Raw genomic sequence first — 19,574 nt, forward strand, 5'->3', positions numbered from 1 at the left:
CCCTGAGCTGTGGGTGACCAACCATCCCAGTGTGCCTGAGACCATGGGGTTTCTCAGAGCACAGCACTTTCAGGGACAAGTTCTAAAAGTCCTGGGCAAACTGGGACAAGCTGGCCACATGATATGGAGAGGGTATGGACAGCTTGGAGGCCTGGGGTGGCTCTGGATGAATGAAATGAGGGGTGGCAGGGTGGGGAAGAGACGGGGCTGGACCTTAGAACCTGGGCTTTATTCTGTTGGTTCCTTGGAGGCAGGGAAGGTCTGAGCATAGAGACATGGAAGCTGGGTGCTCTTGGTGCAGTGCTGTCTGGCTACAGGAGGAGGATGGACTGGAAGTGGGAGACCAGGTAGAGATGCTGAGGCCTTTCTTGGCAAGCTGAGGACAGGGCCCGGAATCCTCCATGCCTGAGGCCCCACTCTCCCAGGACTCCCATCTTCTTGTCAATTCCTACTCTATTTCTGCGCATGTTCCCACGTCTGAACTACTGAGGCATCCCCAGTCCCATCTCCCAGATGCCAGGACACTGGCAGACTCTGGAGTGGGCAGCCAAGGCCTGGAAAGAAGGTGCCCTCCAAAGAGGAGCACTTAAGACAGGGGTGAAGGGACAGACAATCCAGGCAGGGCAAGCTCAGCAAAACCAAGGCTCTCCCAGGAGACGCCGGCTGCAGATAAATGAACATTTGGATAAATAAAATGGTGATTAATCAGATTCCCCGACTAAGTACAATGAACAACACCACATAATTAAGCCAAAAACTCATGGCAGAAAGCACCTTAATGAAGCAGGCACTTAGGTAGAGAGAATTAATTAAGGCAGTGTTTGGAATTTCAGGAGTGGCTAGAGGGATGGAAGTGATGGGGGGAAGGCCAGGATGAAAACAAGCAGGAGGTAACATCCGCCCAGCACAGGACTGAGGCTGCTAGAAAGCCTGGTAATCATCAGCTCAGGCTCTGGGCTCAGGTAGGCCTGGAAGTGAGTCCCAGCTCTCACAAGTTGTAGGATCTGGGAAAGTCACCTCCCGGTGCCTCAGTTTCCTCAACTGTAAAACGGGAACGATAATAATATCTACCTCCTGGATTTGTGGGAGGATTCAATGAGGTAATGTGAATGAATGACTTTGCACGTAAGTGCTCAATAAATTATCACGGATTGGACAAGCAATTTTTTTTTTTTTTTTTTTTTTTGAGACGGAGTCTCACCCGGGCTGGGGTACAATGGCTTGACCTCGACTCACTGCAACCTCTGTCTCCTGGGTTCATGTGATTCTCCTGCCCCAGCCTCCCAAGTAGCGGGGATTACAGGCACCCGCCACCACATCCAGCTAATTTTTTGTTTGTTTGTTTTTTGAGACGGAGTCTGGCTGTGTTGCCTAGGCTGGAGTGCAGTGTTGCAATCTCGGCTCACCAGCCTCACCTGGCCTAAACTGGAGAGTTTAAAATGCTTGTCCGGGCCAGGCGTGGTGGCTCATGCCTTTAATCCCAGCACTTTGGGAGGCCAAGGCAGGTGGATCACCTGAGGTCAGGAGTTCAAGATCAGCCTGACCAATATGATGAAACCCTATCTCTACTAAAAATACGAAAATTAGCTGGGCGTGGTGGTCTGCGCCTGTAATCCCAGCTACTTGGGAGGCTGAGGCAGGAGAATCGCTTGAACCCAGGACGGGGAGGTTGCAGTGAGCCAAGATCGTGCCACTGCATTCCAGTCTGGGCAATGAGAGCAAAACTCTGTCTCAAAAATAAATAAATAAATAAATAAATAAATAATAAATAAATCAACTCTGGTTTAAATGAGAAATAAACATTTTTAAAAAGAAGCCAATAAAGCTCTATCTTCTTCATAGAGAAGTTAGAGAATCGAGTAAATCACAACCATGAAAGCAAGTTATATAGTAGTACGTGGTTTTTATTTTTATTTTATTTTTAAAATTTTTATTTATTTTATGTATTTAGTTTTTTGAGACAGGGTCTCACTGTGTAGCCCAAGCTGAAATGCAGTGGTGTGATCTCGGCTCACTGCAACCTCTGCCTCCTGGGCTCAAGCGATCCTCCCGCCTCAGCCTCCTGAGGAGCTAGGACCACAGGTGCACACCACTATACCTGGCTAATTATATTTTTGGTGGAGACAGGGTTTCACCATGTTTCTCAGGTTGGTCTCAAACTCTTGTGCTCAAGTGATTTGCCCATCTGAGCCTTCCAAAGTGCAGGGATTATAGGCATGAGCCACTGCGCCTGGCCTATTTTTATTTTTCTGACATAGGGTCTCACTCTGTTGCTTAGGCTGGAGTGCAGTGGCATGATCATGGCTCACTGCAGCCCCAACCTCTGAGCCTCATGAGATCCTCCTACCTCAGCCCCCTGAGTAGCTGGGACTACAGGCATGCACCACCACGCTCAGCTAATTTTTGTATTTTTGTAGAGATGGGGTTTCGCCATGTTGGCCAGGCTGATCTTGAACTCCTGATCTCAAGAGATCCGCCCGCCTCAGCCTCCCAAAGTGCTGGGATTACAGGTGTGAGCCACTGCACCCAGCCGTATATGCTTTTTAAACTGTAAAGTGCTGTGCCCACATGTGCCATTATTAGGATAATTTTTAAATCCTTGGTTTCATACCAAGGTCAGATTCTTGCTGCTTGTTCCCCAAGAAGCTGTACACCGTAGAGGTTAAAAGTGTGGCCTAGGAGCCAAACTATCTGGGTTTGAATCCTATCTTTAACACTTACTAGCTGTGTGACCTTCAGTAAGTCACTTAACCTCTCTGTTCTTTCTTTCTTTTTTTTTTTTTTTTTTTTTGAGACGGAGTCTCGCTCTGTCGCCCAGGCTGGAGTGCAGTGGCCGGATCTCAGCTCACTGCAAGCTCCGCCTCCCGGGTTTACGCCATTCTCCTGCCTCAGCCTCCCAAGTAGCTGGGACTACAGGCGCCCGCCACCTCGCCCGGCTAGTTTTTTGTATTTTTAGTAGAGACGGGGTTTCACCGTGTTAGCCAGGATGGTCTCGATCTCCTGACCTCGTGATCCGCCCGTCTCAGCCTCCCAAAGTGCTGGGATTACAGGCTTGAGCCACCGCGCCCGGCAACCTCTCTGTTCTTTAATTTCTTTTTTTCTTTTTTTTTTTTTTTTTTTTCTGAGACAGAGTCTTGCTTTGTCGCCCAGGCTGGAGTGCAGTGGCCGGATCTCAGCTCACTGCAAGCTCCACCTCCCGGGTTTATGCCATTCTCCTGCCTCAGCCTCCAGAGTAGCTGGGACTACAGGCGCCCGCCACCTCGCCCGGCTAGTTTTTTGTATTTTTTTTTTAGTAGAGACGGGGTTTCACCGTGTTAGCCAGGATGGTTAACTCCTGACCTCGTGATCCGCCCGTCTGGGCCTCCCAAAGTGCTGGGATTACAGGTTTGAGCCACCGCGTCCGGCCTGTTCTTTAATTTCAAATACTGGCTTTGTCATGTACTAGCCATCTGTAAAATGGGGATGATGACAACAGTACCTATTTCAAGCGGATGTTCTGAGGCTTAAGTAGGGAATATGTGTCAAATGTTCAGAACACTGCCTGGTTCATAGCCGTAGAAGTGTTAGCTACCATGATTGTTCCCTGTACTGCAGACTGTGTGCCTGTGTTGCTCACACAGAGGACTCATGCACTAAAGGAGAAGGGATCACAGTTGTCCTAATGTGCAGGTCGCTTTGAGGTCAGGTGGTATTTTCCCCCAACTCGTCCCCAAGCAGCCCAGCAATTGCCTGACCCTCCTGCCCCACTCTTGTTCCCCTTTGCCCATGAAGCATTCATGGGCACTGACCCTGGGTGCAAAGAGGAACAGCCCTGCCCTGGCTGCGAGCTGTGCCAAGTCTATGGTGACACAGATAAACTTCAAGTGCTAAATTACACAAGCCCAAGGAAGAGGGCAAGGACTGAAAACAACGCTTCCCACCCTTTGGGGACACGCACTGAGCCCGCCCTGTACATGCTGCTTGATGTCCCTATCATGTACTCCTCTCAACCCTTGGAGAAGTGTCATTTTACATATATGGATACTGAGGCCCAGAGAGGTGAAGTAACAGATCCCAGGTTACACAGTCAGGAAGCGGTAGAGGCAGGAACACAGATCTGCAGGCTCTAGAGCCTGTCTGCCACCACCCTAGGTTTCCCCACTAGGTCTCCTGGTCCACAGATGGCCACTGGGCCCCCAAAGCGTCACCGCTGTGGCCTGATTCCCTGCACTACTGGAACTGGAAACCCTCCCAATGGATCTGCTCATGCCACCGATGATGGCTGAGATGTGTTCTGTTCAAACCCCACTCCATCATTTCCTAGCGGTGTGACCTCTGGCAAGTGTTTAAATCTCCCTAAGCCCGTTTCCTCATCTATAAAAAGGAAAAGAATAAAACCTCAGAGTCACTGTGACATTAAAGGACGCAAAGCATAATGCCTGGTACAGAAGAAGCACCCAACAAATGCCATTCTTTCGTCTCCTCTGAGTCCAATTCTTTCTTCCACCCCCCACTTATGGAAACTTGTGTTCTGAAGGAGCTCTGCCTCTGCTGCAGCTTTCTCGTTCCCCCCGGCTTCCTTTCGTGAAGGTTTCTTTCATTCTTTCCAGAAACCTTTCTTCCTTGCTAATAAGAGAAAATGCAGAAGTCCTACCCACAGGCCTTTGCTATCCTATCAAGCAGGGAAGCCTACCTGCCGTCACAGCACCCTTTGGGGGTGGGTATCCCAGACACAGAGACACCAAAGTTCACAGGACCCTGCAATTAATCCAAGCTCTGTGTGGCTCCAAGCACAGTGGCGGGGAGGGGGGCGGGGGCTGGAAACCTCTGATGTAAGTGCACAGTTTGCTGGGCCACAAGGCTTCCTCAAAATGCTCCCTTGAAGCTGCCCCCGCCTTTGAGAGCGGTCAGCCCTTGTCTACAGCAGAGGCATTACACAAACCTCCTGACTTTCAGGAACTCTGGCTCTTCCTGTTCCGTGCCACACTCTGGGGTGGGTATATAACATGCTGTTGGACTCTGCCAGTTATGATACTGAGGCCTTGGGCAAATCACACTTCAGGTTCCAGGGCCTCAGTTTCCTCATCTGTAAAATGGGTAATATAACTCCCACCCTTCTCACCTCCCAGGGGGTGGGAGTGGATCCAGTGGGGTAACTGACATCCTGGGAGCCATCAAGCTCTCCCCTCACAGGGAAGATGCCCTCTTTGGCTTTAACAGGAAGACCATCCCACTGGGCCAAGACTGGGCCAAGAAAAGCAGCCCAGGCCTGGAGCAGTGGCTCACACCTGTAATTCCAGCACTTTGGGAGGCCGAGGCAGGTGGATCACCTGAAGTCAGGAGATCGTGACAAGCCTGACCAACACGGTGAAACCCAGTCTCTACTAATAACACAAAAATTAGCTGGGCGTGGTGGTGGGCACCTGTAGTCCCAGCTACTTGGGAGGCTGAGGCACGAGAATCGCTTGAACCTGGCAGACGGAAGTTGCAGTGAGCCGAGATTGTGCCTTTGCATTCCAGCCTGGGTAACAAGAGCGAAACTCCATCTCAAGCAAAACAAAACAAAACAAAACAAAAAAACAACCAGCATCCCAGCAGAGTTGCAGCCTCCACCCCTCTCCCAGTTGAGAACCCCAACAGCAGAGTCCACCTCCAGGGAGCCTCCTGCAAAAAGGGAGTCTCCTGGAACTCTGTTTTATCCTAAAAGAATATGTATAGCCAGGCATGATGGCTCACGCCTGTAATCCCAATGTTTTAGGAAGCTGATGCAGCATGACTCGAGCCCAGGAGTTTGAGACCAGCCTGGGCAATATAGTGAGACCCCTGTCTCTACAAAAAATTTTTAAAAAGTAGCCAGACATAGTGGTGTGTGCCTGTAGTCCCAGCTACTCCGGAGGCTGAGGTGGGAAGACCACTTGAGCCTGGGAGGTCAAGGCTGCAGTGAGCTGTGATTGCATCACTCCCCTCCAGTCTGGGTGATAGAGTGAGACCCTGTCTCTGAAAAGAAAAAAAAAAAATTAGCCAGGTGTGGTGGTGCTTGCCTGTAGTCCCAGCTACTCAGGAGGCTGAGGTGGGAGGATCCCTTGAGCCCAGGAGGTTGAGGCTGTAGTGAGATACTGTTGGGCCACTGTACTCCAGCCTGAGCAACAGAGCATGACCCTGTCTTTTTTTTTTTTTTTTTTTTTTTTGAGACGGAGTCTCGCTCTGTCGCCCGGGCGGAGTGCAGTGGCCGGATCTCAGCTCACTGCAAGCTCCACCTCCCGGGTTTACGCCATTCTCCTGCCTCAGCCTCCCGAGTAGCTGGGACTACAGGCGCCCGCCACCTCGCCCGGCTAGCTTTTTGTATTTTTTAGTAGAGACGGGGTTTCACCGTGTTAGCCAGGATGGTCTCGATCTCCTGACCTCGTGATCCGCCCGTCTCGGTCTCCCAAAGTGTTGGGATTACAGGCCCGAGCCACCGTGCCCGACCCCGTCTTTTTAAAAAACAAACAAAATAAAGAGGTAAGAATGAAGAGGACTCACAATGGGTGATCCAGCATCATCCAGCACATCATCCAGAGCATCATCCAGCGCATCATCCATCATCCAGCATTCTACTCTGAAATACAGCCTCCTTCTTAGTTCTTGCCCACCAAATTCAGGGTAGAATGAGGCTTTGCAAAAAAGCATTATGTCTTAGTAATACATCTCTTAGGGCTTAGTGCCCTCCTTCTCCCAAGCCAGCAGGTACAAGAACTGCAACCTGAGAAGCCAGCCATACCCACAGGCCACACAGCTATTAGGTTTGGTGCAAAAGTAATTGTGGTTTTTGCCATTCCTTTTTTTTTTTTTTTGAGATGGAGTCTCACTCTGTCGCCCAGGCTGGAGTGCGGTGGCACCATGTTAGCTCACTGCAACCTCCGTCTCCTGGGTTCAGGTAATTCTCCTGCCTCAGCCTCCTGAGCAGCTGGGATTACAGGTGCCCACCACCATGCCCAGCTAATTTTTATATTTTTAGTAGAGACGCGGTTTCGCCATGTTGGCCAGGTTGGTCTCGACTCCCGATCTCAGGGGATCCACCCGCCATGGCCTCCAAAGTGCTGGGATTACAGGTGTGAGCCCCCACGCCCGGCTTGCCATTACTTTCAATGGCAAAAAACACAATTGCTTTTGCACCAAACCTAACAGTAGTTCACTCAACACAGCTGAGCCCGTTTCCTCATCTGAAATGGAGATCATTTCTAATAGAACCCACGTCTGTGCGTCAGGCCAGGGAAAGGTTGACAGGGTTGAGTAAGGAGAAAGGGTCCAACCTTGAAGTTAGGGACATGGACATTTAGAATCCCTGAGGGAGGCTGGGCGCGGTGGTTCAAGCCTGTAATCCCAGCACTTTGGGAGGCCAAGACGGGCGGATCATGAGGTCAGGAGATCGAGAGCATCCTGGTTAACACGGTGAAACCCCGTCTCTACTAAAAATACAAAAAACTAGCCGGGCGAGGTGGCGGGCACCTGTAGTCCCAGTTACTCGGGAGGCTGAGGCAGGAGAATGGCATAAACCCGGGAGGTGGAGCTTGCAGTGAGCTGAGATTCGGCCACTGCACTCCAGCCTGGGCAACAGAGTGAGACTCCGTCTCAAAAAAAAAAAAAAAAAAAGAATCCCTGAAGGAAGGGCCTGGTGAGGCTGGGCTCCAACCAGTAAGTATTTATTGGATGCCAATCATAACACTAGACAGTGGAGACAAAGCAGTGGACAAAGGCAAAAGACATAGCCCCTGTCTTGACAGAAACACTCAACAAAATAGAAAGAGAAGGGAACTTCCTCAACTTGGTGAAGGGCATCTACAGAAAAGCCACAGCTGACATCATACTTAATGGTAAAAGACTGAGAGCTTTCCCCCTAAGATCAGGAACAAAACAGGTATGTCCACTCTCATCACTTCTTTTCAACACTGTGCTGGAGATTCTAGCCAGGACAATTAGGCAAGAAAAAGTAATCAAAGGCATCCACATTGGAAAAGAAGTAAAACTATTTGCTAATTGCAGATGATATGATCTTATGTGTAGAATAACCTAAAGAATCCCCAAAAAACTACTAGAGCTATTAATTTAGGTCAGCAAGGCTGCAGAGTCCAAGATCAATATACAAAAATCCCTTGAACTTCTACACATTAGCAATGAACAATCTAAACATAAAATCAACAAAACAATTTCATTTACAATAACATCAAAAAGAAGAAAATGCTTAGCATAAATTTAATCAAGGAAGTGCAAGACCTGTATGCTAAAAACAAAACATTATTGAAGAAATTAAAGAAGACCCAAATTTATGGATTGGGAGCCTTGATGTTGTTAAAATGGTAACATTCCCCAAACTGGTCTACAGATACAATGCACTCTATCAAAATTCCAAACTACCTTTTTTTTTTTTTTTTTTTTTTCCGGGAATGTATAAGTTGACCTTAAAATTCTTATGGAAATATGTGGAATCTTGACTGAGCATGGTGGCTCATCCCTGTAATCCCACCACTTTGGGAGGCCGAGGGGGGGCGGATTGCTTGAGGTCAGGAGTTTGAGATCAGCCTCACTAACATGGTGAAATCTCGCCTCTACGAAAAATACAAAACATTAGCCAGGCATGGTGACGCATATCTGTAGTCCTAGCTACTCAGGAGGCTGAGGTAAGAGAATTGCTTGAACCCAGGAGGCGGAGGTTGCAGTGAGCCGAGATTGCGCCACTGCACTCCAGCCTGGGCGACAGAGAGAGACTCTGTCTCAAAAAATAAATAAATACACAAAATAAAAAGCTTTCTTTTTCTTTTCTTTTCTTTTTTTTGAAAAACATTAGTATATCAAAAGGTACTATCAAGAAAGTGAAAATTTGTACCGATAAAGTTGTTGAGGTTAAAAAAAAAAAGCGAGAAGTCAACCCCTACAATGTTAGTGTTTGCAAATCATACACCTAACAAGTGTCCAAAATCCAGGATATATAAAGAACTTTTGCAATTCACCAGTAAATAGATAAATAACCCAACTAAAAATGGAAAAAGGATTTGAATAGCATTTCTCCAAAGAAGGTATACAAGTGGCTAAAAAGCACATAAAAATATGCTCAAAATAGTCATTTGTGAAATGCAAATCAAAAGCGTGACATACTTCACACCCATTAGGGTGGCTCTAATAAAAAAGGCAGATAACAACAAGTGTTGATGATGATGCAGAGAAACTGGAACTCTCAGGCATTGCTGGTGAAAATGTAAAATGATGCGACTGCTGTGGAAAATGGGCTAGTTCTTCAAACAGTTGGACACAGAGTTATGCGGCCCTGCATTTCTACTCCTAAGTATATACACCTGAGAAGTGAAAACAAAGTTAACACAAAGCTTGCATGCAAATGCTCATAGTGGCATTATTCATGGCAGCCAAAAAGTGGAACAACCCAATGTCCATCATCTGATGAATGGATAAAAAATTGCAACACTAGTCGGGTGCAGTGGCTCACACCTGTAATCCCAGCACTTTGGGAGGGTGAGGTGGGAGGATCCTTTGAGCCCAGGAGATTGGGGCTGCAGTAAGCAGTGATCACGCCACTGCACTCCAGCCTGGACTGCAGAGTGAGACCCTGTCTCAAAACAAAACAAAACAAAATAAATAAAATAAATTAATAAACCAAAATAAAAATGTAAGAAGTGTTATATCCATACAATGGAATATTATTAAGCCATAAGAAGGAATGAAGTATTGATACCTGGTACAACACGGATGGCCCTTGAAAACATTATGCTAGGCGAAGGATACCAGTCACAAAGGATCACCTATTATATGATTCCACTTATACAAAATGTCCAGAGTAGGCAAATCCAGAAAGATAGAAAGTGGATTAGTGGTTGCCAGTGGCTAGTGGCAAGGGGGAATGGGGGTGACTGCTAATGGGTTTGGGGGTCTCTTTTTAGGGTGATGAAAATATTCAGGAATCAGATAGTGGTGATGGCTGCACAACTTTATGAATACACTGAAAGCCACTGAATTGTACACTTTAAAATGGCACAATTTTATGGTATGTGAATTATATCTCAAAAAAATTTTTAAAAAAGAAAAAACCAGAAGCAGATCTTGGCCTCATAGAGCTTAGATTCAGTATATGGGTGCATGTGCATGAGTGTGTGCGCGCACACCTGTGCAGCACAAAATCCCTGTTGTGCTTACTGCTCTGAAGGAAGGGAGCCAAGGACGAGCTATGATGAGAGTGGTCAAGGAAGACTTCCGTGAGGAAGTGACCTGAAGGAAGAGATAATAGGATAAGGAGGAAAGGGAGGGACAATCAGGCAGAGGTGAGCCTGTGCAAAGGTCCTATGGAGGGAGGGAGGTGGGTATAATAGGAGGGGCTGGAAAGGATCCAGGTGGCTAGAGTTGGCGGAATGAGAGGGAGCGACACCAAAGGGAAGGGCTGGAGGGGCCGTTGTGCCCTGTGGCCTGAACAGAGAAAGCAGCCTGGGGCTGGGGAGGGGACACTAAGCCCTCCGGGTGTCCTCTAGGGTCAAACATCATGCTGGGGGCGTTAAGCACCTATGCTGGGGAGTCAGGGAACCTGTCAGCATCTGGAGGGAGCCGGGAGGTCATTTGCCCTGGCTAAGGCCACTCTTCATGTAACCTCGTGGGAGGAGAAAAAAAAATCCAATTCCCTGACTTATTTAGTGGCAGCTCCTTGTACTGATTCTCCCAGGAAGGAAATTCTGATGAAAGCCAGTCTCACTGCTATGGCAACTGCAACCACTTCTGACTTCTCCTTCCGACTAAAAGCCAGGTGGGGAAGTCTGCCTAGCAACAGCAGTGGGTGTCAGGAGTCCCTCGGGCAAAGTTGCAGAGCAGTCCCCTGCCAACCCAGGGCTTCAGGATCCCCCTTACCTACTTTCTGTCCCAGGGCTTGGCTCGGATCCCAGCTTCCCACTTCTCTTTCCAGTGGAGAATCAAAGCAGGCACCAACATCTGGACAGCACTTCACCGCTCAGATTGTGATTTATGCCACCTGTGATGTGGGACTGTTATCCCCATCCGACCACCCGGGACACTGAGGCTCAGACAGGTGGAGGGGTTCTGCCAGTCTGGTGTCCTTCCCTGGTGCCGCACTACTCATCCCTATGCTGAGGCTCTGCTTATCGACACAGGCCTCCTGCTCTGATTCCTGCAGCATGAAGGAATAAATGACACCTCCTCCATGTCCCCTCAGTCCCTTTCCTGGTAATCCATCGTATATGAGGGATGGGGGTGTCTGGCCCAACTGAAGGCCCTGGGAGGGATCGCCTGGGGCCTGTTAGTGCTGGAACGGTAAGAAGGAATCATGGCGGAGGCCATGAGTGGTGCCTCTCTGACAGGTTACCCCCAGTGACGGGGCTAGAAGGGTTTCCCTTCAGAATACCTGGCTCTGACCTTTAATACAAGCATTAATAACAATGGCTAAGATGTGCACATGGACCCTGGGCCAGCACTTTTTGTGCCCCATGTCCGTCCCCTTGTTCTATGAAGGGGACACGATCTCAGAGCTGGAGATGGGGCGCAGCTGCAGTAAACCCAGGTGGTCTCGTCCCAGAGCCTGAGCTCTTAAGCAGATACCTGCAGGCCCCACTGCAGCTTTGGGAGGAGACTCTCCCCCTCTATCTCGCAGGCAGGCTGGGAAGATTAAAGGGGAGGGCAGAGGAGAACGGGGGAATGGAACGGAGCAATTATTTCCTGGCCCTGGGCCAGAGGCGGCTGGTTGGACCTGCTGGAGGAAGCGGTTGCTGTCTGCATGTGGGTGCAGGAGTGGAGGGAGGAGGGCAAGGAAGGCCTGGTTCTCACGGCCTAGTCTGAATGTGCATATGCCAAGCGCTGCTCTTCACAAGTGGCATTTCCTTTCATCCCCAGAATGATACTGCGAGGGAATCACAGCTAATGCTTATCCTATGTCAAGCGTCTCTCCAAGCTTAGAACGCTTTGATTCATTTAGTCTTCAAAGAAACACGCCAGGTAGAGCCTAAGGTCAAGCCCGCTTTGCACATGAAAGCACTGAAGCACACCAAAAAGTAACTTGCCCAAGGTCACCCGGCAGATTAAGATTTGGACCAGGTCCCCTGGCTCACGCCCATGAGTTTAACAGACTGGCTGCCCTGCTAAGAGAGCTGGAGGACTTTTCTTCCAGAGGAGGGGCGAGGCCATCATCAGTGGGGTTTGATCTCCTGGGAACACCTGTGGCATTGACTTTTATTTATGTATAGAGATGGCTGGAGTCCAGTGGCACGATCTCGGCTCACTGCAACCTCCACCTCCCGGGTTCAAGTGATTCTCCTCCCTCAGACTCCCGAGTAGCTGGGATTACAGATGCCTGCCACCACATCTAGCGAATTTTTGTTTTCTCGCTCTCTCTTTTTTTTTTGTTTTGAGATGGAGTCTATCTGTGTTGCCCAGGCTGGAGTGCAATGGTGCAATCTTGACTCACTGCAACCTCTGCCTCCTGGGTTCAAGCAATTCTCCTGCCTCAGCCTCCTGAGTAGCTGGGACTACAGGCACGTGCCACCACGCCTGGGTAATTTTTGTATTTTTAGTAGAGACAGGGTTTTACCATGTTGACCAGGCTGGTCTTGAACTCCTGGCCTCAAGTGATCCGCCCACTTCGGCCTCCCAGAGTTCTGGGATTATAGGCATGAGCCACTTCATTGTGGCACTGACTTTTTTTTTTTTTAGAGACAGGGTCTTAGTTTGTTGCCCAGGTTGGAGTGTGGCAGCACAGTCACAGCTTACTGCAGCCTCCAACTCCTGGACTCAAGTGATCCTCTCACCTCAGCCTCCCAAGTAGCTAGGGCTACAAGTGTGTGCCAACACGCCCAGCTAATTTTTGTATTTTTTGTAGAAATGGGGGTCTCACTATGTTGCCCAAACTAGTCTCAAACTCCTGGCCTCAAGAGACCCTCCTGCCCTTGGCCTCCCAAAATGCTGGGATTACAGGTGTGAGCCACCATGTAATCTTGCATTATGATTTATTCTGTGGCACCTCCTAGACTGATGGGCACCCTTGCCACTGCTCCCCACCAACCCCCACCTGGAAACATCGAGACCATGGGGAAAGGCTCTGACAGCAAACTCTTGCCCAGAATTGGGCAGAGAGTAGCTGACTGCTTCCACCCACTGGGGGATCTTATTCTTGTTCTGGGTATTTTTGTCTGGAATTACACACCCAGTCTCCATCCCTCCCAGAAGTGGCATCAGCCCGCTTCCTGGAACAGCACACGAAGGGCCTCAGTGCCAGGCTCCCTGTCTTCTCCTGGGGCAGTGAGGAAAGGAGACAGGAGTTGGACCTAACAGGCTCCACTGTGTCTCTGGGGTTCTGTGTACCCATCTGTATAAACAAAGGGCGGCAGGGATGTTCTCTGGGGACCCCCTTGGCTCCTGGATTCCAGGATTCTGTGCTTGGGAGGACTCCATTCAGCAAACAATCATGATTTATGCTTCATAGACACACCTGTCTTCTAAGCACCTAATAATGATTCATATTGGCCATAATTACAGCAGCTACCATTTCCTTCCTTCCTTCCTTCCTTCCTTCCTTCCTTCCTTCCTTCCTTCCTTCCTTCCTTCCTTCCTTCCTCCTCCCTCCCTCCCTCCCTCCCTCCCTCCCTTCCTTCCTTCCTGATGGAGTCTCGCTCTGTCACCTAGGCTAGAGTGCAGTGGCACAACTTGGCTCACTGCAGCCTCCGCCTCCCAGGTTCAAGCAATTCTCCTGCCTCAGTCTCCCGGGTAGCTGGGACTATAGGTGCACACTGTCATGCCCCGCTAATTTTTGTATTTTTAGTAGAGATGAGGTTTCACCAGGTTGGCCAGGATGGTCTCGATCTCCTGACCTCGTGATCCTCCTGCCTCAGCCTTCCAAAATGCTGGGATTACTGGCGTGAGCCACCACACCTGGCCGCAGCTACCATTTTCTAAGCTTTAACTAAGTGTCAGGTGCTGTGCTGAGTGCATTTCATGGATTCTCTCACTGAATTTGCTGGGTGGCTCTAAGAGGTAGGTACACTCATCTCTCCTTTACTGATGAAGAAACTTGAAACTGAGCTCAGAGAGGCTGGGCAACTTGCCTCCATTCACACTTTTAGGAAGTAACAGATGCAGGATTTCCACCCCCTCAGCTTCCTCTTCTGCAAAATGGGAGGAAATCGTACCATCACCTCTTGCTGCTGGGAGCGTGAGAGTTGATCAGGTGCATCAAGCATTTGGCCATAGCAGGCCTTGATCAACTGTGCCCCTGTACCCTCCTTCCCGTGCCCCCACTTCCTGTCCTACTTGTCCCTGATACCAACCAGCCCAGCCTGTCATAATCGACCACAGTGTGATTCCCAGGCTGGGCCCCAGACAGCCTCTCAGTTCGGTGGATGATCCCTGTCTCTGGTGGCCTGTCTTGAGGATGACAGCTAGTGGCAGCCTGGGGACGGCAGTGTGCTCAGATGACTCGTGAGGCTGCTGACCAGCAGACAGGCAGTGACAGGCTGAGCAGCTGGCGTCACCCGAGGCTGATGAGACACCCAGGGGAGCCCTGGCCTGCATTCCACCCTCAAGTCCAGACCCTTCTCTAACATTTGGGGGCCTTGTGGACCAGGGCAGGAGCACCAATGCGGGTCGACACCTCACATGCCTAAATATCTAAGTTACAAACCAAACTAACAAACTCCTAAATATATGTTCTGTCTTCTAATAGACTTAATGGTCTGCAAGGCCAGGCTGTGAATTTCAATTCCTCTGACTTCTTGGAGTTCTGAGCCAGAAGGTAGTAGCATGTTTCAGCACACGGGAAAACCAGCCCCAGCTAGCACTCCTGTTTCTGGCTGGGGTCTCATACACAGGTCTGGATCCTAGGACACATGTGTAAGCTACGTCCACATCCACCCCTCCTTCCAAGCAGTTGGCCCTATCTACGGGTGGAGATACACACACTGGCAGCACAGGCTGTCCTCTGGAGAAACCCCGGCAGGCCCTGACAGTGGGCTTGGGGCTGACTGGATGGGGGACTCTGGGTCCTGAGGATCTGGGGTGAAGCCTAGGGTGGGAGCGCAGGCATAGGTTTCCAATGAGCATGTCCCCCTGACCCTGTGGACTCCCTGCCCTGGGGCAAGGGGCGCGGCCAGAACCCCCTAATGCCTCCGGCACCGCCCAGGTCCCCTGTAGTGTGGCTGTGGTGTCTGTTGTGAGCAAACTCGTAAATCATCACTGGAGACATATTCCCACCGGAGGGTCTCAGGCCACACAGATGCCTGGACTCCAGGGGTAGCCCAGGGGTTTGGAGAGCTTGGGATCAGGAAATCCAGGTTCAAGTCCTAGCTCTGCTATGTGCTGGCTGTGACTGTGACCCAGCAAATTCCCCTCTTGGGTCCCATTTGCTCATCTGTAAAACAGGGATGACAGTTTCTGCCTAGCAGGGTTGTAGGAAGGAGCAAATGAGTGCAGTAAGATCTGTGAAATGTTCGTACCTTGCTTGCACAGGCAACTCCACCCTGGCCACTGCTGCTAAACCCGCTCCAGAACACTCAGAATTTTTTTTTTTTTTTTTTTTTGAGATGGAGTTTTGCTCTTGTTGCCCAGGTTGGAGTGCAGTGGTGCAATCTTGGCTCACTGCAACCTCTGCCTCCTGGGTTCAAGCAATTCTCATGCCTCAGCCTCCTGAGCAGCTGGGATTACAGACATGTGCCACCACAACCGGCTAATTTTGTATTTTTTTTTTTTTAGTAGAGACAGGGTTTTACCATGTTGACCAGGCTGGTCTTGAACTCCTGGCCTCAAGTGATCCGCCCACTTCGGCCTCCCAGAGTTCTGGGATTATAGGCATGAGCCACTTCATTGTGGCACTGACTTTTTTTTTTTTTTTAGAGACAGGGTCTTAGTTTGTTGCCCAGGTTGGAGTGTGGCAGCACAGTCACAGCTTACTGCAGCCTCCAACTCCTGGACTCAAGTGATCCTCTCACCTCAGCCTCCCAAGTAGCTAGGGCTACAAGTGTGTGCCAACACGCCCAGCTAATTTTTGTATTTATATGGATTTCCAGGCCGGGAGTGGTGGCTCATGCCTATAATCCCAGCACTTTGGGAGGCCGAGGTGGGTGGATCATGAGGTAAAGAGATTAAAACCATCTTGGCCAACATGGTGAAACCCTGTCTCTACTAAAAATACAAAAATTAGCTGGGCTTGGTGTCGCATGCCTGTAATCCCAGCTACTCGGGAGGCTGAGGGTTTCTCCATGTTGGTCAGGCTAGTCTCAAACTCCTGACCTCAGGTGATCTGCCCACCTCGGGCTCCCAACGTGCTGGGATTACAGGCGTGAGGCATCGCACCTAGTAACATTCAGATCTTCTACAATCTTCTTTTCCTGTATAACGCTCACCATCTGTGTCCCGACATGATCACTGATAGCATCTGAGTCCACATGGGCAGGGACATTGCCTCCCATACTACTGTATCCCCAGCACCTCCCTAGTGCAGAATAAGCACACAGTGGCCAGGCGTGGTGGCTCGCGCCTGTAATCCCAGCACTTTGGGAAGCTGAGGCCGGTGAACCACCTGAGGTCAGGAGTTTGAGACCAACCTGGCCAACATGGCAAAACGCTGTCTCCACTAAAAATATAAAAATTAGCCAGGGGTGGTGGCATGCACCTATAATCTAAGCTACTTGGGAGGCTGAGGCAGGAGAGTCACTTGAACCTGGGAGACAGAGGTTGCAGTTAGCCAAGATAGTGCCTGCCACTGCATTCCAGCCTTGCGACAGAGTGAGACTCTGTCTCAAAAAAAAAAAAAAAAAAAAAGCATCCAGTGAATATCTGACTGCCTGGATAAACTATGAAACTCTGTGATTTGTGATTATTCACCTGGGCCTTCCATCTGCTCTTGAGGTTCATTCAAGCATCACACATTCACTGAGTTCCTTCTGAGGGCCACACTCCATGTCCACACTCAATGGACACTTCCAGTCCTCAAGGAGCTCCCAGTCTAGGGAGAGGGATTTGATGTGGAAATAGAGCAGAATTACAACAGCATAGTACCTGCTGTGATGGAGGCAGGGGGCAAGGTGTCAGGGCCCAAAGGAAGAAGTCAGTGTGGTGAGGACACGGGAGTACAGAGATGCTCCGAGGAGGAAATGATGGTTTAGCAGGCCTAGGAGATAAAGAAGGAAAGAGCTTCCAGAGAGGCAGGCACAGCAAATGGCAAAGGCTCTAAGGTGTGAAACAACCCAGGGTGTTTAGGTCCATGTGACCTGAGTTTAGGGACGCGGAAGTGGTGAGTTTCGGTTAGCAGGCAAGCCTGGGCAGGCTTCAGCGTCTCTCTGGTCTAGATAAATAATTCTCATTGTGTGGTCCCTGGACTAGCAGCATCAGCATCAAGTTGGAACTTGTTAGAGATGCACATTCTTGGCCCCCATCCCAGACCTCCTAAATCAGAAATTCTGGGTGAAGCCTGGAACTCCATATATATATACATATATATATAGAGAGAGAGATAGAGAGAGACAGAAAGAGAGAGATAGAGAGAGACAGAGTCTCGCTGTCGCCAGGCTGGAGTGCAGTGGTGCAGTCTCGGCTCACTGCAACATCCGACTCCTGGATTCAAGCGATTCTCCTGCCTCAGCCTCCCGAGTAGCTGGGACTACATGCATGCACCACCAAGCCCAGCTAATTTTTGTATTTTTAGTAGAGACAGGGTTTCACCATGTTGGCCAAGATGGTTTCAATCTCTTTACCTCATGACCCACCCACCTCGGCCTCCCAAAGTGCTGGGATTATAGGCATGAGCCACCACTCCCGGCCTGGAAATCCATATTTCAACAAACCCTCCAAGTGCTTCTGATGCCCGCTAAAGTTTGAGAAACACAGCTTTAGACTTTATCCTGAAGGCAATGAGGGCCTGGGGTAGGCTTTAAACAGAGGCAAGGCAGTATCAGAAGCGCACTTTTTTTTGTTTTTTTGTTTTTGAGACAGAGTCTCACTCTCACCCAGGCTGGAGCCCAGTGGTGCGATCTTGGCTCACTGCAATTTCTACCTCCCAGGTTCAAGCGATCCTCCCGCCTCAGCCTCCTGAGAAGCTGGAATTACAGGAACCCACCACCACGCCTGGCTAATTTTTGTATTTTTAGTAGAGATAGGGTTTCACCATATTGGCCAGGCTAGTCTTGAACTCCTGACTTCAGGTGATCTACCCGCCTCGGCCTCCCAAAGTGTTGGGATTACAGGCGTGAGCCACTGTGCCTGGCAGAACTGAACTTTATTAAGATCGCTTGCACAGGCTGGGTCCAGGGCAGTCTGGTGAGGGGCTGGTAAAAACCCACATCCGAAAGCTGGCCTGACATGGAGCCTCCCTCCAGCTGGAGAGAGCTGCTGCGGTTGCAGAACAATGTATCTTCACACGTGAAAGGGAAGTGGCTACTGGGAAGTCAGGGACCCCTGCTGAGCACAGGGCCTGTTGCCAGGGTGACCACCTGTCACTCAGATAAAGGGGGCACAGTCCTACAGAGGTTCAAGTTGGGGAGCTGGTTGTCATGACAACCTCCCCTCAGGTAGGGAAAGAAGGAAGCCTGGATGTCCCCAGGTACCTCACCCCCATTCCCTGGAGGGACCACCATTGATCCCAAACCTTAAGTTCCTCCCTGACCCCATCTAGCCCATCCTCCCCTCCTCTGTCCATTTGGGCCCCAGGAGGCAGTTTCTTCCCCTTCCCATCATGAAGCTACACCCTCCTTGTCACAGCCTAAGGGCTGGGGGGCTGTCTCCTTGGCTGCAGCCCAGGCTTCTGCATCCATGGGACCTTCACTCAAGAGGCCAGAGACTGTCATCTGCCAGGCCTTCACTTTCCTTTGCCAAGGCAGGAAACCCGTCACCAGTGGTGGGGCTCTCCCATTCTTTCTTCAGCTGGTGCAGGGTGAGAGGAAGAGGAACAGGAGGACTCAATGCATCGCCTTCAACCAGGAGATGGATGCAGAGGCCCATATTAAACAGCTTTTCAAGGCTTCCCAATAAGGAAGCTCAGAACAACTGAGGCCCAAACTGAAGCTCAGGAGAGGGGCAAGGAGGAGAGGGCAAACTGCACCCTCAAACCTGGTAGAGTGCAAAGTTCAAGGAGTCTGGAATCCAAAAGGCCTGGGTTACAGTCCTGAACCAATACTGTGTGATGTTGGGCAGGTTCTGTCACTCCCTGAGCCTCAGTTTCCTCATCTGTACATGGGAGGTAGTGTCCATATAAGAGTGTCTACCTCTTAGGGTTACTGCAGGGCCAACTGAGGAAATGCATCTGAAGTGAGACGCACAGTGCCTGGCACCTCCCTGCGTCTTGTCCTCCTTTCCTGAGGGAGGGAGGAACACCTGCTCTCAGGTGGCTACTTCTTGATGCTGGGACACTTGCTAGGGGAAAGCAGTGGCTCTGGGATCAGAAATGCTCCATAAACGGCCAGGCATGGTGGCTAACACCTGTAATCCCAGTACTTTGGGATGCCGAGGCGGACGGATCACCTGAGGTCAGGAGTTCGAGACCTGGCTGGCCAACATGGCAAAACCCCATCTCTACTAAAACACAAAAATTAGCTGGGCATGGTGGCGGGTGCTTCTAATCCCAACTGCTC

At 50.0% G+C, this 19,574-nt stretch overlaps 1 protein-coding gene across 2 annotated transcripts in view; it reads right to left on the reverse strand.

The window, feature by feature from the left end:
* NKAIN1 (sodium/potassium transporting ATPase interacting 1) overlaps positions 1 to 19,574 on the reverse strand; it is a 58,380-nt gene that overhangs the window by 23,957 nt on the left and 14,849 nt on the right. The gene's annotated exons all lie outside the window — the stretch shown is intronic.

Source organism: Rhinopithecus roxellana, chromosome 12 (genome assembly GCF_007565055.1).
Source record: "Rhinopithecus roxellana isolate Shanxi Qingling chromosome 12, ASM756505v1, whole genome shotgun sequence".
NCBI lineage: Eukaryota > Metazoa > Chordata > Mammalia > Primates > Cercopithecidae > Rhinopithecus > Rhinopithecus roxellana.